The sequence below is a fragment of the Xenopus laevis genome, chromosome 6S (assembly GCF_017654675.1).
Source record: "Xenopus laevis strain J_2021 chromosome 6S, Xenopus_laevis_v10.1, whole genome shotgun sequence".
In the NCBI taxonomy this organism is placed as follows: domain Eukaryota; kingdom Metazoa; phylum Chordata; class Amphibia; order Anura; family Pipidae; genus Xenopus; species Xenopus laevis.
Window position 1 is genome coordinate 106,841,223 of NC_054382.1, and position 23,492 is coordinate 106,864,714.

Genomic DNA, 23,492 nt, shown 5'->3' on the forward strand with positions numbered 1-23,492 from the left:
TCAGTGACACAGAGTCGGCAGCATACACGTCATGACTGTTGGTTTTCTACTACACCTCCTAGTAAATTGTTTGTCATGTAGAAATATAATTTCTACCAAAAATAGTGATTGATCAAGTTAAGGTGGCCATACACGGAGAGATCCGCTCCTTTGGCGATGTCGACAAACGAGCGGATCTCTCCCCGATATGCACACCTTGAGGTGGGCGATATCAGGCTGATTCGATCATGGGCCCAACGAACGGATCCTTACGATAGGTAACGGGCGGTTGGATTGCGGGACCGCATCTGTTCATACGAACAGATGCGGCCACGATCCGACGGGATTTTTAGCCCCGTCCGATCAACATCTGCCAGATAGCGATCGGGGAAGCCTGTCGGAGGGCCCCATACACATAAGCTGCCGACTCGATCTGTCGGCAGCTTTTATTGGCCCGTGTATGGCCACCTTTAGTGAAGTCAGACTGCTGCTATTCTGAACACAACTGTAAATTGTGTGGAGGCAGGTAGTTTGATGATTGAGCATTATGCTTCCATGATGGTCTGGACACAGATTTTTTGATCAGGATATAGGTTTCTAAGTTAGTATAGTCATGTGACCAGCTGTGTTGGTGTAAAGTTTTTCCGTATAACTTGTATAATAATTTAAATGTATGTAACTTAATTAACTCACCTGACCTTATAAACCTGGAAGGACAATTTGCAAAAATTCACACAACTACTGGGTCTCCTGGGAGCTTCCCCAACACTAATTTGCGTTAATATGAACCGTGACCCCAGACCAGTCCTCTTCCTACTTGTATAGAAAAAAAGAAAAAGTGTGATTATGTTTTTCAAAGTGACACTAAATAGAAATGGGTCACTCGGCTTGGTGGGCTCAAAGAGGTGAGATCTGTTGTCACATGCTTAGTTGGAGTTCTAAATATTAAACCCTCTGGTTTAATAATGACCGTCGGATTAATATCAACCTATCTTCCTGTTTTTCTGAAAGGACCTGTTACATAGACAAGAGATGGAAAAACATTTTAATGCTAAAACTATTTAGAGGCCAACTTATTGATTTGCACTTGATTGACTTTTTGACAAAACAAAAGTAATCACTACCAAAAGCAACAGAGTATTTTTCCGCAATTGTATTTTTTCCGCAACTTTTGTATTTGACATTTTGAATGGTCTCCATCTTAGAAAAAAACATGATTTATCTATGTAATATTTTGTTTAAAATCTGAAGCAACACTCGCCATCGACTTTTACAGCATCTCAGATTTTTGGAAAGTTGATTTCTGTTTTGGTTAAATTAAGACAAAAAACAGTGACCTTAAAGGAGTGGTTCACCTTTAGGTTAACTTTTAGTAGGTTATAGAATGGCCTATTCTAAGCAACTTTTAAATTGGTCTACGTTATTTAATTTTTATAGTTTTTGAATAATCTGCTATCACCTATATTTTGGGTTGGGCTATAAATTGGCAACATGTTCCAATGGACGGCCTCATGACCGCATTATAAGCAGGGTCAATCAACAAGTGTGTGAAGAGTAGATATGACAATGGAAAAGTATGACAAGCACACTGAAAAGGACACAACACACTAATACCTTTATTTTATGTCTAAAACATATTATATATTTAATATATTCCTGTATCTGTTACAATGTTCATAGCTGAGGGGATCCTGATGAACGGTTGAAGGAGGAGTTAGGGCTGTGGTTTTTATAAGATATTAGTCCCACTCAGCCATAAGGTGGCCATACACTCAAAGATCCACTCGTTTGGTGAGGTTGATCTGATTTGCCTACATTGGAGGTTGATGATATCGGATTGATGAGGATACAGACATGAAGGAGCCACTGTGGTCCTATCTCAAACAGGATTTTCCAACCTGCCTGTTTTTGGGCAAGATATTGGTTGGGTAGGCCCGTACAGAGCACCCCATACACTCAGCTGGGCACTTTTTTATAGGCCTTTTTATGTCCACCCTTGGGCATATGAAAATACAAGCAGTACAACCAGGCCCCCACCCCCCTGCCAGGAAGAGTCGATTGCACACAAACCGCCAGTGGGCCCTGGTGCATTCGCACTCCCAACAGTACCTCCTCTGGTTTCAGGCTGTTAAAACCTTTTCAGTGTCTTTCATTCCTTCTGCTTTAATTTATATTCTTCATGCTTTGGTGCACCCAGTTGTGTCTGTTTCCTATTTCAGATTTTTCAGGTCAAAGTACAGTGGAATTGTGGTGGTATTTATAAAAAGGCAGCTTGGTAAATACCAGTTGCTAAGGAGACAATTGGAAGGACCCACTGACACCTCAGACGTGTTGCCGTTCTCCCTCGCTAATTACTATTGTCATAGTCCACTAATAAATATGTTATTGACTAGACCTCCGGCTGTGTCAGGAGTGATGGTACTGGGCCACCTGTACCTTAAAAATTGTCACTGGCTGAAAGAAGGGTGCCTTCTGAAACACATAATGGCTCATTCATTATTATTCCCTGGGGTGCAAAAGCATGCCAGTCATTGCTTGCTCACTAAGCACATGTGCCTGAGGGAATATTGCTTTCTGCACCGAATCAAAAACCATCAATGCTGAGAGTGTCGCTAGGAGGTGCAACAAAGACAGCAGGTGGTAAGAAAAAGCCCCAAAGCAGGCTATACCTCTGGATGTTTTCTAACTTGCTTGTCTAAATGAGTCCCCTAACACAGGCAACACTCTCTTCAAGGTGCAAGCTACAGGTCTCTGCGTTCTGAAAAAATGGCAGCTTTGGGTATTTATTACCTGTGATATATAATTAATACAAAATGCCAGTTACAGGAGGGATACAGTATCTCTGGACTGCACCCACAGCTGTTCCTTAATTTGTATGTAATTCAGACATCTTCAAACATACAACTTAAGGGGCAAGAGTTGGGATGCCACTGTGCACTCCCCCTTCCCCACTAGGGTTGCCACCCAGCCTTTATTTTACCAGCCTAGCCGGTAAAAAAACCTGCCAAGGGCCGGTACTACAAAGCTACCAACAATGCAGCTGCTGGGGGGTGGTTCGCCTTCAAACAACTAGTTGTTTTCAGACCGATCACCAGAAATAATGACTTTTACCAATAACTTTCTATGTGTGACTTTTTCTATTATTGATGTGTCTTTTTTCACCTTCTGAACAGCCCTGTGAAGGGGGGGTCGCCGACCCTGTAAACTGTTCTAAATGGATACATTTAGTTGATACATTTCTTATCGTTGTCCCTGCTGAGCAGAATCTCTGGGTTTCATTACAGGCAGCTGTTAGAATTGATACAATAGTTGCTGATATTCCAGAGATGCTGCTGAGAAATGTATCAACTCAATGTTGCAAAACTGTACCAGTTCAGAGTCTGCACCTGAATTACTGAGCTGCCAGACTCAAACACCAGACAGGGACATTAAACTTAGATTTTGGAAAAACAGTAAAAAATAAATCATGGAAAGTAATTGGAAAACGTCTTTATTTCTGGGGAACAATCTAAAAACAACTGAATTGAAAAAAGTGTTTGGAAGGTGAACAACCCCTTTAAGTTTAGTCCTTGGCCTACCCCCTGATCTGCCCAAAGTATTGGTTTGTAAGGGGATCAGCTCTGAAACCTTCCCTCTGCCTGTTTATCCCTGTCTTTTTACATCATAACTCCACCCCTTTACATCACCACCCACCCCTTCTTTGTGCCGTCCATCACCTGCTGGTTAAAAATTTGCCAAAAGTTTGCAACCCTAACCCTTGCCTGCCCCTCGAATATACAGCACTACTGAAAACAGGCATGCTGAATATGACCCTTATATTTGCCAGCAGACTTTGTTTTTTTTTTCTCTTTACAATGTAATAATGATATTTTAGGAGAATTGTTCCTCCTGATCCAGTGAGCATCTTATATAAAATATCTTCAGGTGAATATGTCTGTTCTTGCAATAGCACAGATATAGTCCACATTTCCATTGAGCAATGTGATATCATCCTTTTTCAACATCTGCATGATAGGTTTTTCATATCTTTTAGCTATGTGTCAGAGTACAGCTCCTACTGAAAGAAGAATTATGTGCTTTGCACGCTCCAAGAACAAATCTGCCAAGTCCATGCACGCACTCAGATGCGCATTTTCAGGCATTTCCCATGGCAGGGCATGGGGGGAGAGTCATTTCTGGTGACTTTACATCACATAGAAGGGGTTGGATGGCTTTTTAGCAAGAGAGGAGGTACAGGGTTATTTAAGATAGCTCATAGTAACAAGATGATCCAGGGGCTGGTTCAATTGCCATCTCGGAGTCAGTAAGGAAACATTTGAGAAACATTGGATAGACTTTAGATGTTTTGCCTTTTGCAGTTGGGCAGGTTTCACTTGTACTCAATGGGCATCTGTCCCTTTTCAACCTAAATTACTGTGTTACTATTTTACATTTCCTAATTGGCTAAGCCCCCCACGGCTGTTTCAAGCCCCACAAAGAACCACTGCTTTAGGGAATACCCAGTACTGTTTCTTGGTTCAATGCTGTCCTAGGCACCTGACTCCAGTGCACCCATCACCAAGCCCCGATGCACATGGGCAGAAAGTGACGTAGTGTGCATCCGTTGTATAAGTACTGTAATATGCATGGGCATTAAGATACTTCCTAACAGGCATGGACTCCAAGGCCCTCCATGTACCCCTCTCACCCCACCCCCGCCACTGGAATTCTTTTTTTACCATAAAGGCACTTTTTTTTACATCTTAAAGCTGTGACCTTAGGCACAAGCCCTTTAGGCCCTATATGGTAAATATGCCCCTGGAGATAGCATGTAATAAATGGCAGTGAGCTTACTGTCCAAAATCACTGTGTACCATACCATTTAAATACCTTTTGTCACCTACATATTACTGGTTTGTTTTATGTTTAAATCATAGAATGGTGACACTGTATTTTCCAAGTGAATATGCTGTGAATGATCCCATGGCACCCTGAGAGAGGAGGCAATAGCCCTGTAACAGCTGCATTATGATATCAGTGAGATAAACCTTTCCAAAATGGAAATGGTAAGGAAATCTCAGCTGTGCTTAGGTTTCTGATATCTTGCCGTGTTGATGGTCCATGTGTTGCGTGACCCTGCTGAGGGGGATGAGAGACTAGATACTATTCCCCAGACTTTCTGCTTGCAATCTAAACAAACAGAACCAAAACCTGTTACTGGAGAAGCTCTCTGTTGCTCAGAACAATGTCATCTTAGATGAAGGTTGTAGCGAGTTTGTTTCCTTTTCTTGTGTGAAAACCCAAGCATTGGCTCGCCTTGAAAGGAAGGGACGATCTGTTGTCACAGCGGTAGAACGAAACTTGCAGACTGGGAAACATTTTCCGATGCCTCAGTAAACAGGAGATGAGAAAATATACTTTTGTATATTTTATCACTGGATTTGAAAACTGTTTGCAGAGGAGCCAGAGTCTATTGATCGGCAACAATGACCTGGAGCATAAGGGAAGGGAGAGAGAACTCATTGAAAGCCACTGTTGTCAGAGGATCTTGTTTATGAGAACAGTATCTCTGTCTCTTTATTTTTACAAATTGTGCCGCGGTTGTGCATAGATTCAATTACCCTTGTTTTGAGGTGCTTTTGTTTCCAGGGCACAAAATGTGTCCTCTTTTTTGCAATGGAGGATGAAAAGAGCCAGGATTGCTAGAGAAATCCCCACCTTTGATTGAAATGATCAAAGAAGGTAGCGGAGAAGAGCAGAAAGTCTGCCTGTGTGCACCCATTTATCATCTTTCATAAAAGGATGGTGTGTGTGACCAGATCACTGCACTTTCTTACTTCGTTGCACTGCTGCAAAGCATCTGTGACAATTAGCATTTTCTTCTGAAGCAACAGCCCATGATATTACCTAAGTGCTTTCTGCATATTCTTCTTTTACAAACCAGTCACTCTTTTTTGTTCATTTCAGTCCCTACATTATGCATGGCAGGACATATCCTTACTTTGGCAGGATGTCAGACCCTCTATTCTTAAAGCAGATCTCTCATGCTGACTGTGTGTAAATATTACTACCGATGGCAAAAGGGAAAGTTGCACTCTCAACTAGTGTCGCCACCTTTTCTGGAAAAAAATACCGGCCTTCCTATATATTTATCTTTTTTCCATATTAATAACATTGGGATCAACCATCATTTATACCGGCCAGGTCAGTAAAATACCAACTAGGTTGCAATCTTACTCTCAACCAATTTCAGATGATAAAGGGTGCAATGAGAGCAGTAACGTAACTAGAGTCTTCCGGGCCTGGGCGTAGGATGTGCACCTGGGCCCCCCTCGCACCCCTCTAGACACGTGGATAACTTACCGCCACAATTTTCGCACTGCGGCGTGATCTCTGGCAGGCCCTGAGGGGGAGTGGACCCTGGTGCAATTGCACCTCCTGCTCCCCCGGTAGTTATGCCACTGAATGAGAGTTAAAGATGCAGACAGAAAAAGAGCTCCTAAGGCTTATTCCTGAACACAGTGCAAAGTGAAAATTTTGAAAACAGGTCTTTTTCTCACAATGCAGCTTTTCCCCCAAATTCCAGCAAAATAGTGTCACTAAATAGCATCTTTCAAAAAAGTGCATGCTATGTACCAATATGGACGCACATTAGCAGGAGTCTTAGAAAGTTGCAGTGTATTTTTACAGCATTTTGTGTGCAAAAGGCATCACTTCTGGCATGCTGTGTCTAAAACAACATATAAAAGTCTTCTGCAGCTATGGACCAAGGCCACTTAGAGAACCATGGTATTCCTGCCAGGTCCAGGCATCAGGTAACAGTAGGGCTCCCTTGCATCGATACTTTGTCAGATCAGGCTGTGCTAATGCATCGGAGCTTATGTGCACAGTGAATTAGTGATGTGTGGGTAAAGAAAAACCCATATGAATATAATAAATTATATTGTGTTTTTAAAACTGTACTGAGTTTACAGTCTATTTAAGCTAGCTAAGTCATCCCTGGTCTGGTCAATACAACACTCGCTTTCATCCGATTTGTGAAGAATTGCAGTATTTTGCCTTATGGATTTTTCTCCGCAATTTGTTTTTTCAAAACAGTTGCCCCTGTCTCACATTAGCCTGGTGATTTACACTTGTGTTCTAGTATGGGGTGCCTTAAACTAGTTCAGAAGCTTAACAAAATATGGGGAAACAGTTATTTTGTCACCCATGGGGAAATACGCTCTCAGCATGCAAACAAAAAAAAATACCTGAAAGTACTTTTGAATTGGGAAAACCATAAATCTCCTGTTGAGAGCCAGTTGAGTCAGCCATAGGACAAGCGGTAAGGACACAGCTTCTTAGCACCTTTCCACAAATTGTGTGTCTCAATGATACTCAAGTAATGGGAATTCTTCTTACCTCCCCCAGCTCCCCCCTTATTAATGTGCCGGCATGTGTATTCATGTTGGCTGTGCAGGTTTTTGCTCTTCAGAGAATGGACATGTCCCAGTAGTGCAAAGAGCAGACCAGAATACAGACATGCATAGAAGATTGTGCCCTGCCTTGCACTATATAAAAGACATCAGGTGATTTTGCACCTGTTATTACATTAACCAGAAAGTGCTTATATGGCAAACTAAGGCACAAGAAACCAGAAAATTAACACCAGGACAAGTGGGGCAAAACTTAGCACCAAGGAAAATAGTACAAAATATAACAGCCATTTATTTTCCTTAGAGAGTGACACTGCCTGTGCCATCTTTAACTAAAAGAAGTGTGTTATATTTCAGCCATTTTTCCTTGGATCTTCTTGCTGATAATCTGTGCTACTTGCAAGACTGAGTAAGCCCTGACCAACAAGCAACGTTTAAACGCTGTTAGTGCGCAATCAATAGGAATGAGCTCGCTATGACAGAATTAATCAACGGAAAATGAAGAGAAAAGCAACAACATCCGTTTTACACTAGCAAAGTATACGCTAGGAAATATTAAATAATAAGCTTTCTTCTCTTCAGTTTGAATAAATCTGTCTGCAGGCTGGAATTTACTATGAGCAGGATTATAGAGAAAGGAGCAATAATCCAATGTATTATAAGGGAAAGCAGAGCAATTTTAAACCAAGAATAACACAGGAGCAGCTGCTCTGCAGTTATCAGTTACTAAAGCACATATTCTCAGTCATTCAGTTTAACTGGGCTCCTGTCTTGGCAAAGGCACACAAAGCATGCACAGGAAGGAAGCAACCTACTTTGTTCCCAGAATTTGCAAACCAATATGAACACAAAGCCAAATACAAAAGAGTCTGGCCTTCGATTGAAGCTGCAATGAAAATCTATATTGAGTATACATAGAGCTTATGTGCACTGCCTATTGTATTGTACTAAAGAAATACAAATTAAGTTGCTTTATTTTGATTAGGAATTGTACATGAAGGTTGAAAAACCTACAACATGTTGAAAGAACAGGCAAAATAAGATGAGAATCCGAGGACAACCCTTTGGGATAAAGCAGTGACTCATGAGCAACATGTTGCTCACCAACCCCTTTGATGTTGCTCCCAGTTGTTCTGCTAATCTTTAACTAGGTGCATCCAGCAGCCATATTGTTAAAGTTTACCCTTTAGATTCTTTTCCTAAATTCCTTTTCCTACAAAACATTGTGTCAGCTGCACTACTGTCTGTCTTCTGCCTTAGTATTGAAGCATTTCAGTAAGGATTCCAGAATTTGGTTCGGGATTCTGCCAGGATTCAGCCTTTTTCAGCAGGATTCAGATTCAGCCGAATCCTTTTGCCCAGCCGAACCGAATCCTAATTTGCATATGTAAATTATGGGCAGGGAGGGAAATCGCATGACTTTTTGTCACAAAACAAGGAAGTAAAAAATGTTTTCCCTTCCCATCCTTAGTTTGCATATACAAATAGGGTTGCCACCCGGCCGGTATTTTACCGGCCTGGCCGGTAAAATACCGGCCAGGGCCGGGGCCGGTATTACAAATTGACCGGCAATGTAGCTGCCGGTAATTTGTAATACCTATAACAAAAGCCCTTATCCCTCTGGCAGAAACTTATGGTACCCCTCCTTCGTCTTCTGCCCCTCTTGCGATGGGGCCCGCCCCTTTTGCATCATGCTGCACGTGGCTCCGCCTATTTATCTGTGATCCGCCCCTTTTTTCGTCACAGCATTACCGCCCCCCATCACTGGCCGGTAAAATTTTTTAAAATAGGTGGCAACCCTATATACAAATTAGGATTTGGTTCGGTATTCGGCCGAATCTTTCACGAAGGATTCGGGGTTCGGCCGAAACCAGAATAGTGGATTCGGTGCATCCCTAAATTTCAGTCAAGCACTGATGCTTTTGTTGTGTTGTTGATAGTGATGGGCGAATCTGTCTCTCCTTTGCTGAGAATTTTGTGAAACTCCGGAAAAATTTGCGAAACTGAGAAAGATTTCCGAAATGCATTAAAATCAATGGGCGTCAAAATTATTTTGACGTCCGACACAACTAGTTTCATATGCGCGACTCTTTTGTCCAAATGCATTAAAGTCAAAGGGCGTCCGGATAATTTTGACACGTGACAAGTTTTATGAGCGCTACAGTTTTTACATGCGTGACTCTTTTTTCCAAATGCAGTAAAGTCACCGAAGTCCAAATAATTTTGACGTGCGACAATTTTGACGAGCGACAATTTTTTTATGGCGAATTTTTGCTGCAGTGTCACGAAAACATTTGGAAATTCGTTGCAAATCCATGCCTAGTTGTTGATGCATATCTTGGTCTTGGTGAAGAAGACAGATGCCACTTAGCTTTTACATCTTTCTTTAGCCTCTCATTAATCTATTTTATCAGCTTATCCTCAATCAATTATTATTCTTTTCTTATGATTTATGTTATAGTTCTCTTTCTTTAGCAAAAATAGAGCAATTATCCAGAGCACTATAAGCCAGAAGTTTGTATGTTCTTCCTGTACTTGTGTGCGTTTCCTCCAGGTATTCCAGTTTTATCTTTACTCCAAATACATACAGGCAGGTTAATTGGTTCCTGATTAAAATGACCATAGTGTTATAGGGACCTTAAATTGTAAGCAGGGGTGTAACTATTGAGGAAACAGATTGTGCAGCTGCAGGGGGGCCCAGGAGGTATAGGGGCCCCATGAGACCCTAATTCATATACATAATTTACTATGGGGCTCAGTAATACCTAGTTATGCTTCACTGTGGCAGGGACTGAATGATGTATAATCTCTTTGAAGTGTTGTGGAATATATTGGATAATAATAATCACAAATCACTTTTATAAAGTGTCGGGTGCAGGATGTACAACCTCACTGCCTGGGGAAACAATAGTTATAAATATAATACTATACAGTCACACGTGAAATAGGTGCAACAAATTTAGTGTGCTGCTATGGTATCTTTATTTAATATTTCTCTGTACTTTCTTTGTCAATTCCAGAAGATCACCAACATTATAAGGATCTTCCTACACTAATCCATCACTGATCCAGGGTTTGTGTTTCCTTCAGGATTAACTCCAGCCCCTAATATATAGTTATTGAGCCTCCCCCATATTTTGCCACCAGACGATTAACAGAAACAAGTATGGTGCTCAGGACCACCATCAGAAATCGCAGGGCCCCATATGACAGAATTTCCTGGGCCCCCTGGGCTGTGCCCACCGCAAGCCCCACCTACAGGTCCGCCCTCCCCACCCCACAAGTCCGCCCCCCACCACACAGTAAAAAAACAAAAAAAATATTGGTGGCTAGGGTTCCCACATGTTAATGAAAAATAAAAAGATATTGGTGGTCAGGGCCCCCCATAAAAAACATTTGTGTCCAGGGCCCCCTCATTTAAAAATATTGGTGGCTAGGACCCCACATGAGAAAAAAAATTGGTGGCCAAAATTGGTGGCCAGGGCCCCTTAAACATCTTTAACATGCCCCTTAAACATGCCTTCCCGAAGTCAGCAGCTTTCAGAAAGATGGAGGGCCCGGCTAATCAAGTAAGTATGGCGTGGCCGGGCCCCCCTTACCCTCGGGGCCCCCTACAACTCTCCCCCCTGTCCCCCCCTGATGGCAGCCCTGATGGTGCTACAGGTACAATTAGAACTATTCTCCCCTTCACAGACTTCTTTTTTTTTCAGTCCACATTTAACAGGCTGCTAGAGGACATCCCAAGGGTGATTGAAAATGTAAGCCTATTTCATTATTGAAGGGATTTAGTCAGCAAATGAAGCTGCTGTCTGCCAACGACTGAACATGATATGAATATTAAGGCATCAAGAGAAATTTCAGTTTTGCAGATTACACTATCTAGGGTAATAGAGAAAGACGGAAAATGTAAAATACCTTTCTAATACTATTTTCCATTTTCACATTAGATAGGCATATATAAATATAAGAAATACATTTGTATGTATTGATTATATGAAGTACAACCTTATAACAGCTTCCTTCCTCACCCACACCTGCATTTAAGGTTTTAAGTAAGAAGACATTTGTCAGTGCCTTATTTCCAGTGTTGGACTGGCCCACCGGGAAACCAGGAAAACTCCCAGTGGGCCCAGGATTCAGTGGGCCTCTTGCTTCTGACCATTTGGCCTATTTCATGGTCATTTCCTATTTCTATATGGGAACAAAGAGGCTTAATAATGGAGGAATAGAGTATAGTATGTAGAGAAAAGTAACTAGGACATTAAAGAGGTTGAGTGAGGAGAGGAGGAATAATAGTTTGAAAACTGGGCCCTCAGCCTAAGGTTTCCTGGTGGGCTCCTGGCATCCTTGTTCGACACTGCTTATGTCATATTAATCGGAGTGTGGTGGCTATGATCGGCAGAAATATAATCTAATATCCAATGACCCAGATAAGTATCAAACGGTAACTGTAAGGACCTTTCAGGATACTTGAAAGCTTAATGAACATCATATTGTAAAAGAAAAACTAAAAATAACACTGAAATGCTGTAATCTGTCACACTGTGAATGACTAATGAATGAATAACTTCCTTAGTCTGTCCTTGTGGAAAGTGATGGTCTCAATTCAAAACCAACCTCTGTTAAGTGAAATGAGAACAGGAAAGCACTTGCCTGATAACATATTATAGTCTTGGAGCCAGTCCAGCTCCTGACAACATTCTGGATTATTTTTGAATCCCCCCATCTACCGTACACCATATTGGCAGCTCTGAATGAGGCTCACGAGTGTCCACTACCTGCTGTGAATGAAGTGTGGCTCCTTTGGCTTCTCAAACAAGGGAAAAAAGCACCAGCCGCGAATTCAAAAATGTATTTTGTACCGTTTGTCTGGTTTCTTACTTACTAAACAAAGTTTTCCATTTCTGGTGTCTGAAAAGGAAAGTATTGTTAAAATGTTGATAAAAATGAATGTTTTGATATTTGAATGTAATATATATATATATATATATATATATATATATATATAAAATACACAAAAGCCATGAATATCTTGTAAATTATATCCTTATAAACGGTGAGTTCTGATGTCATCAGTTATAAAGTGAGTTCTGATGTCATTTCTGTCACATGACTCCCTAAAACTTGTGTATTATAATAAAAAAACCCCAGTTGCAAAATATGAGAATATTAGAAGTTACCTCGGAGTTCCATGACCTTTATAAAAACACTCGGCCTTCGGCCTCGTGTTTTTATATGGTCATGAAACTCCTCGGTAACTTATAATATCCTTATATTTTACAAATGGGGGTACTTTATTCACTATATATATATATATATATATATTCATTCAACAGCTATAGATTATACTAAATATTGATGATATTGCACTTGAATCTCTGTCTCAGCTTTGTCTCACTTTCTGCAAACACCCATTAGGCTTATAATAGGAATTGCTGGTTTATGCCAGTTTTGTAGAAATGCATCAGTGAGTACATATGGCAACCTGCTGATCAACCCATTGCCAGGCTGCAGAGAGACCCAACTTTCACGAGAAGATTCCAGAAGGAGGAAGAGGTATCAGGGAAGCCCAAAAAAGAAGGAATGAGAGCCTATTTGTACCCTTTATAGGCTTGTAGCTGAATAGCCATACCGAATAAGACTTTTTGGGACTACATGAGGAAGTCTAGCACAAGGAGTGTTTACCTACAAGGGGGCCTGCCAATGGAATAGTTTTTTGGTCAAACTGAAAGGACTTTAAGTGGTGGATTTTAAATTAGAACTAAAGGCAAAAAATGTATATGGTTAAAAATATCTTATTTTATATAGTGAACTTATTGCACCAGCCTAATGTTTCAGCTTCTCAATAGCAGCAATGATCCAGTGTCTGTGACACTCACATGCTCAGTGGGGTCTGAGCAGCTGTTGAGAAGCTAAGCTTAGGGGTCGTCGCAAATTATCAAGCAGATAATGAGGTTTGTCTATAATATAAGCTGATGCTACAGGGCTGATTATTAAATTCTGATGCTAGTTGCACTGGTTTCTGTGCTGCCATGTAGAAATTATCTGTATTAATTACTTATCAGCCTTATATTGTGACATTTATATTCTATGTGTACTGTATATTGTGAGTGGGTCCCTAAGCTCAGTAAGTGACAGCAGCACAGAGCATGTGCAGTGAATCAATAGAAAAGTAGATGGGGAGCTACTGGGGCATCTTTGGAGACACCGATCTTTACTGCTAAAGGGCTGTGGTTGCCGTGGGCTGGTACAGAAGCACAAAACATAATGTACAACATTTCTAGCTACTTCTTTAGCTTAACTTTAATTCTCCTTTAAGTTGAAGGACTAATTTTAAAGTGGCATATGAAAAAACTGTTACTGCTTAGGAAAGTTAATTATTATTTATTACTGTTATAACTGTTTGACTTCAATTTTAAAGGGGTGGTTCACCTTAAAGTTACATTTTTGTATATTATAGCTGATATGATATGGCCAGTTCTAAGCAACTTTTCAATTGGTCTTCATTATTTTATTTTTTTAGTTTTCTAATTAATTGCCTTCTTCTCTGCTTCTGACTTTCTTTTGAGCTTTCAAATGGGGGCCATATAAACAACAAATGCTCTGAAAGGCTACAAATATTTTGTTACTGCTACTTTTTATTCAGGCCTCTCCTATTCATATTCCAGTCTCTTTTTTAAATCAATGCATGGTTGCTAGGGTAATTTGGCCCTAGCAACCAGATACCTGAAATTGCAAACTGGAGAGCTGCGGAATAAAACGCTAAATAATCAAAAACCATAAATAATAAAGAATTAAAACAAATTGCAAATTATCTCAGAATATCACTCTCTACATCATACTAAAAGTTCGTTCAAAGGTGAACAACCCCTTTAACATTATTGTTTACTGAGCTTGGGTTGTGTTGGTCAAAGTATATAGTAAAAGCCCATGGGGCAAATTCACTAAGCTCCGAAAATTCGCCAACGACGGCTTTGCTCACAGCGCAACACTTCGCGGGGCGTAGATTCGTCAGGACATTGCTAATTCACTAAAATGTGAAGTTGCCTCCAGGGCGCGAACATTGGCGAAGTTACGCTAGCGTTACTGTGCCAAGCGAAGCGAAGATGTGCTAGCGTTGGCTAATTTGCATATGGCTGGAAGTTAAAGTACAATGGACGTATATGTTGCAGCAAATACATTACACTACACAAGCCTAGGAAACCTTAATATAATAAAATAGAGTTGTTATATTGCCCTACACATGAGCACACTGTATAGTTTATGTGCCATATGTTAGGAAATATAGAGGGGAAGCCGGTTACCCCCAAAAAAATGTATGCTGTTTTTCAGCCTATCAACCTGAAAAAGGAAAAGACGCCAGCGTTTTTTGGGACTTAGAAACATTTTCAACTATTTTTTGAGGAACTCCTATCTACTCTATTGCACTTCGCCTGGTCTGAGCTGGCGAAGGCAAGTCTGACGCAAGAGGTAACGTTCAGTAAAATCCGCATCTTAGTGAATTTGCGTAGTTACGTCTATCTCCTTCACTAGCGTGAGTACCGTAATGACGTCATGCTTGCGAATTTTCGCCCGTGTTAGTCACTTCGCTCTTTAGTAAATTTGCCCCCATGACTTTCTAAGAGAATTAAGTCTTAATTCAACTGAAGTCGGATATGTTTCCACCTGTAGTCCATTGTACTATTGGACCAAAAAGCAACTTACACTCCTGTAGTTCAACACCAGTTAGAGAGCTTCAAGTTTAGACATCGGTGCAACTTATGATTGATGTTCTATCTCTCTAGCAAGAGACTTTTTTTTCTGGGGTTTTCATCTCCATTTCTCTGAATGTTTAGATAGCCAAATGTAATTAGATATGTTAGCATTTACCCTGGGAAGCCAAGTCTGTATTACTTAATATATCGCACATTCTTGAATGCAAACTAGAATGGATTCTTTCACGTGGGATTAACAATGCAATCTTCTGCCCAAAAAAATTATTAAACTAAACAGACTAGAGGATTAGCAGAGCTCTAAAGAGAGCGGAATAATAGTATAGCATGAGGCAGAGGGCAAATGAGAGAATAGGAGGTATATCCTCATGAGGATGGCGATTGTCCCTGGATACTGCAGCTGCAATTACAACAGCTTAGTTGATTCATGCCTGGACATGTTCTTCATTGTTACATTATAAAAGACTGACGTGCTTAATCTTTGCATGGCTCTATTCTCTATACATTTTATGGTAATATATTAGTTATTGAAAATTCCATTTCACATCTGCATCTGAATAGGATTGTCTGCATTCAGGTTATTTACTCCCAACTTCCAACCTGTGCTTCTACAGATGTTCCTCAACCACAATTCCCACCACAGCTGGAGAACCCTGTGCACCTCAGCTTAACAGCTATAGATGCCCAGGAGATTCTTCCTTTACATAATGTTATTTAGCGTATATTGCCACAAGTTGTGTGCTGGGCTGACTAAACCCCATTTCTTTTATCGTACATCATGAAAGATTTTGCTTAAACTAGACTCTACAATGAATGAAACCGTACAAGAACTGAAACTTTGATACAAAAGAATTTCCTTTGAGTACAAATTAAATTTTACCTTTCAATTTACCATTTAGTTTTCCTAAGCAGAAGGTGCCATTGGTGAACAAGGTATGAAAATAATGTAAATGTTGTGGTCATCTTCATGTCCATGATTAATGCCTACATTCAGGGGCACTCCACCAATGAGGCAAGCTGAGACACCCGCCTCAGGCGGCAGTGCCCCCCTGGTTGCCAGGGGCAGCAAAAATGGCGCTCCTGGTAACTATGATCTGAATTTCCGTTTTTCAACCTAGAAGTTCGGTTCTTCTGGTGCAGAGATGGCAATTGCGCTCTCTGCACTAGTGATGTGGACCGCCCCCTACCCCCTCCGGTACGACGTGGACCGCCCCTGACCCCCTCCGTCGCAACGTGGACGACCCCCTCCGTCGCTGAAAAGGCTGAAGTGTGCCTTGTGGAGGGCAGCAAAAGGAAGGCTGCCTCAGGCAGCTAAGTGCCCAGGATCGCCCCTGCCTACATTTAGATATAATGTATATATTTATAAGCACTACATGGAGATGTGGTTGAGGGTATTCTCAATGAGTATGCAGATTGTTTTACAGAAGTTATATTTACAAGTAAGATCTAAAAAATATGTAATATATTAAGTAAGTTAGAACTCAGCCTCTGTTTTGTAGAAAACGCCTGCATCTAACTTGCTTTGTCATTGCTGTAACTTACTGAACTAATGGAAGCAGTGCCCACATGGTACTCATAGGTAACCTTAGAGGGAAGAGTTCTGACATGGTAGCACGGTTGAGTCTAAAAGGTTGACCTCTGTGCACTAATAACCGTTTATTAATAATGTTTTAGATCTTGACAAAATTGCACTAAAACTGTAACAATTCATGTGCATGTTATAGTGAAGTTATTCAGCTTATAACCCCACATTATTAGATAAACTGGGGAAAATGAAGGGAGGTTATTTTCAAAGCAAGATGCAGCACATATCCCTTACTCAGACATAGGAAACATCAATATGTTTAATCCAAAAATGATAGGATAAACTAAACCCTGAATATGAATGTGGCTAAACACAACATGTTTTATATAGTGAACTTATTGTACCAGCCTAAAGTTTCAGCTTGTCAATAGCAGCAATGATCCAGGACTTCAAACTTGTCACAGGGGGTCACCATCTTGGAAAGTGTCTGTGACACTCACATGCTCAGTGGGCTGTGATGGGGAGCTACTGGGGCATCTTTGGAGACACAGATCTTTGCTACTAAAGGGCTGTGGTTGCCTTGGGCTGGTGCAGAAGCACAAAACATAATGTACAACATTTTTAGCTACTTCTTTAGTTACATACAAGGACCAGTAACATAAAAAAATAGTTTGTACTTAATGGAAAAAAAAAACCACCAAGACACTTTTAACTTTAAATTCGCAAAGTCTTTATTAAGAAATAACTTACCGATTCTCTGCTTGCGCTCCTCTTCAGAAACGGCGACAGGGCGACGATCTATCGCGCAGCACTCAATCTCCTCCCTGGCTATCTTCTATAGAAGGCAGAGAGGAGAAATTGAGCGTTCCACGATGGATCGTCGCCCTGTCGCCTACTTCCCCCTTGTAATAAAAAGCATTAAAATCCCAAATATATATACTATCCCCTTGATGGGAGGACATATCGTCTAATAATCCTAAATCTCCTGCAAATACATACAAACAAACGCTTCATTTTTATAAAGTAGCCCGAAGTTGCCTTATGAGAAAGTTGTCTATGCACTAAAATGCACTGGGTACAGGGAGCAACAGGTTTCCTGTAATTATATAGAAAGCTACGGTATACCAGGGGGCAGATTTATCAAGGGTTGAGGTGAATTAGAGGGAATTCTCAAATTAAAAAAAATTCGAAATTCGAAGTAATTTTTTGGATACTTCGACCATCGAATAGGATACTACGACTTCGAATTTACTTCGAATTCGATCCGAAGTAAAAATAGTTCGAATATTCGACCATTCGATAATCTAAGTACTGTCTCTTTAAAAAGATTCGACTTCAATACTTCGCCAAATTAAACCTGTCGATTTGCTATGTTAGCCTATGGGGACCTTCTACAAACTTTTTCCAAGTCTTTACACATCGAATTAAAATCCTTCGATCAATCGCTGAAATCCTTCGAATCTTTCTATTTTAATATGATCGTTCGATTGCCAAATTTGTTGAAAAAACGTTGAATTCGATATTCGAACTCGAAGTATTTAAATTCGATGGTCGAATTTCGAAGTATTTTCAACTTCGAAATTCGACCCTTGATAAATCTGCCCCAAAGTGTTTAGCAACATAAGTGAACTGAATAAAGAGCAAGCTCTGCAGCCATGTGACGTTCTGCATGTGGCACCTCCAAATTGACAATCACCTTGCTGTTAAGGTGGCCATAGACACACAGATCCGATCGTACGAATCGAGGATTCATACGATTTTCGGATCGTGTGTGGCGTGTGCCGACATCTTTCATCCGGCGGAGATCGGTCGTTTGGTCGAACGGTCAGGTTTGATTTTGACCCGACCGATCACGCCGGAGCCCATGGCACATCGTAATCTGATCATTCGGCCATACGGCCGAACAATCAGATTACCCCCGATTTAGCCATGCCTGTTAATGGCATATCGGGGAAAGATCCGCTCGTTTGGCAACATCGCCAAACGAGCGGATCTTTGCATCTATGGCCACCTTTAGTCTCTCCTAATAGAACATAGTGAATCCAACACATGAAATAGTATTTGCTAGACCCAATTAAATTGGTTTTGAATATATGATCATATGTACAAAGAATAATGTCAAATACTGTGCAGATTAAGCACATTGGACATCTGTATTCCTTTCTATACAAGCAACATAAGCAATTCATGTGATTACGCCATCTACGTTACATTCAGTTTTCCAAATGGGATCCTTACAGATGCATGGCAATTTATAGTTTTCTAATCATGGCTCACTGGTTAAATCAGCAGACAATGGAAGGTCTGAATGATTCCGTTATCAACTCCAAACAGCAAACTTAAGGTGGCCACGGATGTTAAGATTTGTAAAAGATTGTTTCCTTATAGCAAGACCAAGTTTATCTTGAAACGAACATTTAAATGTACAATATGTCCATCAACTAAAAAGACCATTTCAAGCGATTACGTCTAGTTGAAGCTAAGAAAACAGTAGATAGCTGCCTGCTTGGCCCTGCAAACAATTGGATAAATTTCACAATGAATAATGAAAATTTTCTAACCTGCCCGATTGATTTTCTGATCAATAGCGGACAAAAATTTTTACAAAAAATCACTAGATGCGCAATCGTTTGGTGCCCATGAACCTCACAATAATTTGAGGGATTTTTCGGATCGCAATAAAATTGGTCATTAAGGAGAGAACAACGTCTATGGTTACCTACTGTATATGGGGGAATGTAATACTGGTCTCTAATGCAAAAATCATTCCCAATCCCTTCGCAATGCAAATAAATGTTAGCAAAGTGAAAAATGTTGCCTTTGTGAAACTTTGCCCCTCACACGACAGCGAATTTTATAGTTTGCGATAGTGCGCACTGTATGCAGGGCCGCTCCGGCCATGAGGCAAGGTGAGAATCTTGCCTCAGGCGGCACGGAGCGGCCAGTTACCAGGGGCGGCAAAAAGCCGCCTCTGGTAACTTTAAGAGCCGAATTTCCGTTTTTTAAAACGGAAATTCAGCTCTTCTAGCGCAGCGAGCGCAATAGCGCTCACTGCACTAGCGATGCGGCCCCTCCTCCACCCGCTCCGACGTTGGTAGTTAGAAGAGCGGAGCAGGAGGAGGGGCGGCATTGGGGCTGCTGCCTCAGGCGGCAGCAGCCCCTGAAACGTGCCTGACTGTATGTAATAAAATTTCCCAATCCCAAACTATTTTTTGAGACAAAATATTTCACGAAACTCCAGAGCAGGTGTTAAAGGTTTGCGATGCGCAATTAAGATCCGCAATGCAGGAAAAACCTAATGAAGAATATTACATGGTGTCAGGCAAATTTTTATTCGCAAAGTTTTGCTCTTTATTATATTTCCCATTTAAAAGTCTGTAAAACTGGCCATACACGTAAAGATCAGCTCATTTGGTCAATCCGTTCTGAGATAACATTAAGCTGCTGACTCGGGTCTGAAAGTGCCAAGTCAGCAGTTTAAATCTGCACTTTAACCTGAATAATTATCTGTTATAGCAATAAGGTAGACCCACCAAGGAGAAACAATGATCTCAACTGACTGGTTACAAGGCGACATCACCATCAGTGTCTTGTGTATATACACACAAGAAGTATATTTGTCTTATATATATACGTGTCTTCATTTATACTGTATATTTGAACTTACTGTATGCAAAGCTTTTTTTCTATCTGCAGATTTTCTTGTATGTTTAGTTTTGCACATTCTTTGGAATATAAATGGTGTCAATTCCAGCCTTTGTTGAATCTGCCATGTAAATACCTGGGTTGTATCAATCCATTGCGCTAAGCTTTAAAAGGCTTTTATAAACCAAGTGTTACTTGGGACAGGTACATACTCTTTTTAAACAAGTGATCTGTGCTTTCACATTGAAAGTTTTCCTTAAGTTGGCCATAGACGGAAAGATCCGATCGTACGAGTCCTCCATTTGTACGATTTTCTGACCGTGTGTGGAGAGTCCCAACATTTTTCATCCCATGGAGATCGGTCGTGTGGTCGATGAGGCAGGTTAAAAGATTTCTGTCGGCTGCCGATAATATCTCTGCGTGTATTGCTGATTTTCGGTGGGAGACTGTCACTAGCTTTTGTTGGACACAACATTCATACAATTGCTGTAGGGGCAGAACATCGGCTGATGTTCTTTTTTTACTTTATTTGATCAGAAAGGTTAGTGGCAGGTCTGAAGATGGGGGAAGTCCAATCGTTCGAGGATTCGAACGATCGGATCTTTGCATCTATGGCCAGCTTTACAATATGGCTTCTTGGATTGGCCCAGCAGAAACGTTACCATTTCCCCAAGCCTTGCTAGAGGAAATGGCAAAGAGAAGAAACCCTTTTACCTTCTGGAGAATTGTGGGATAAATTTAAGGGCTGAACTCCGCGTTTTTCGTCGGATTGGCGTGGTGACTAAACACATGCGACAAGTCAGATGTAGTTGAAGGCATCAAAATATAATTAGACTGAATGAAAAGTCACAGGTAAAAACTACATTACATCCGACACAACACGACTGTCGGATGTGAATTCAGAAAGCAGCGTCTTCATCCGACAGTCTAACCGCGTAGTTTTCACCTGCGACTTTTCGTTCAGTCCAATTATATTTTGCCGCTTGTGACGACATCTGACTTGTCACCTGCGTTTTGGCGACGCGTGCCGATCCAAAGAAAAACGCCCGTGGAGTTCAGCCCTAACTGCAAATGTTTTATATTGGTGTTTCCCACATAGGGACAAATTCAATCCCGTGAGAAAAAGTTTTATTATGTGAAGTCATTGGGGCAGATTCACTAAAGGGCGAATTGTCACCAGCGAACACTTTGTGCCACTTCGCCAGACAAAAATTTGTTAGCACTAGGCTAAATCACTAAAATGCAAAGTTGTGTCCTGGGTGCCGAATGTTGGCGACTTTTCGCTAGCATTACTTCGGCAGTGTGAGCGTTTCAAATCAAAATTACGCTAGCGATCCATTCAGCCTAGTGAAATATCGTTAGTTCTCTTACACTTAGGTCAATTTGAATAGGGCGGGTACATTAAAGTCGTATGGACGTATTTATTAGTGATGTTGGTGCAAATGCTTGAAGTGGCCACTTTTTATTACAAATGGCCAAGGAGCCTGAATAAAGACAAAAGAGATCCTATATTGCCCTAGACAAGAGCCCACCCAAAAATGAATGTTCCATGCCCCTCAAATGTCTGGGGGAAAATGTTAACCCAAAAAGTTTAATAGTTGGGACATTTGCAGGCAATCCTGCTTACAAAAAAGGACAAGTTGCCAGCATTTTTACAACTTTAATGTATTTTCGGCAGACAGAATATGATGTAATTGACATAAGATTGAGTAGGATGGAGCTTCATTTTATCAGGTCGCCTAGTCTGAGGTGGCGAAGTCAACTCAGGCGAAAGATCTAAAGTAAAAAATTTGCACAACCATTCGCCATAGCAAAAACTCACCCGTTGATAGTTTGCGAGCGAATGCTAGCGACGGTCCTATTCGCTAGCAAATTGTCGCCTACACCTGTTAGTAAATTGGCAATGTCCCTGCGAATGGGATTTCTGGCAAAATGTTGCTAGCGTTAGCCACTTCGTCCTTTAGTAAATCTGCCCCTCAGACGGGATTCAAGATGCAATTCAGTTCCGAAAAACTTTTCTCACTATCATACTATCATATAAAAACTATTATCTATGGAAAAAGTTTATTCTCCTCGAATTGATAACTTTTTCTTACTTAATTGAATCTGGCCCATTGTGAAGCTGGTAATTTGTGAGTAGACTCAGAGCAGGTAATGGAATAGATAATTCTAGAAAAAGAGAAAAGAAATGTACCTTGCAATATGGGGCTGGGAGACCTTATTTACCCAGGGGTGTAGTGTGCTGGTTGCAGACAAGAAATTGTAAATACAAGGGCATAATGTTTTTGAGATCAGGGCAAACTTTCAGGCTTGGAATAGCCCGGTCTGTAATATTTCCCCTTGAATTTTCCAAGGCCAGTGATCAAAGGTGGCTATAGACAATAAGATTTTCAAAAGATCTTTTCTTTATCGTAGGGCCAAGCTTATCCTGAATTGTTAACATATACTATTTCTCCAGCAACTATTTCCCCTTGTAAGCAAGGAATTGTAATAACATACCATGTTCTATTGGGGGGGCAGGGACGCCAGCCGCCAACTCGGCGGGGATGCCCGCCGCGCTGGTCCTCACTGCCGCTGGCGCCGGTTCCTTAGGACGTGTGCGGAGTGACTCTATGTGAATTAAAGGCACAGGCGTGCTGGTGTAAGGACGCCAGTGCGCATTGGCGCGAAATTCAAATGTTTAAAAGGGACCTTGCTGATGTAATCATTGCCCGTTATAGGTTTTCTCCTAGTGAGTTCCCTGGTGGTTTCAGTGCTGTTATAGCTTTTGAATTCTGTGATCTGATTCCTGTTGTGACCCCTGCCTGGCTTTTTGACCATTCTGACATCTGTATCCTGACCCCTGCCTGATATCCGACTTCGCTTATTTTATATCCCTGCTGATTCATCTCCTGGTTTGACCCTTGCTTGCCTGACTCCGTTTTGTACTCTGCCTGCCTCGACCTGGCCTGATCTGACTATGATTCTGTGTACGCCTTGTACCGTGACCATCTGCCCAAAAGACTCTGCACTACAGTTGTACCCCTGTGCTTGTTCAGAACCCCTCGCTTTGCACCTCTCTTAATAAGACCTGGCGGCATCCAATTAGCCGAGGGCTCCACCCGAGGTGAAAGGCGGCCTGTTAAAGGCGGAAGCAAGAGCCGAGAACAGGGTGCTTAGCATCAGTTCTGAATTTAGGGTGCAACCGTGACAGGAATGTTGTTGCAAAACAAAACCGTTGTGGTTCAATAGAAGTGT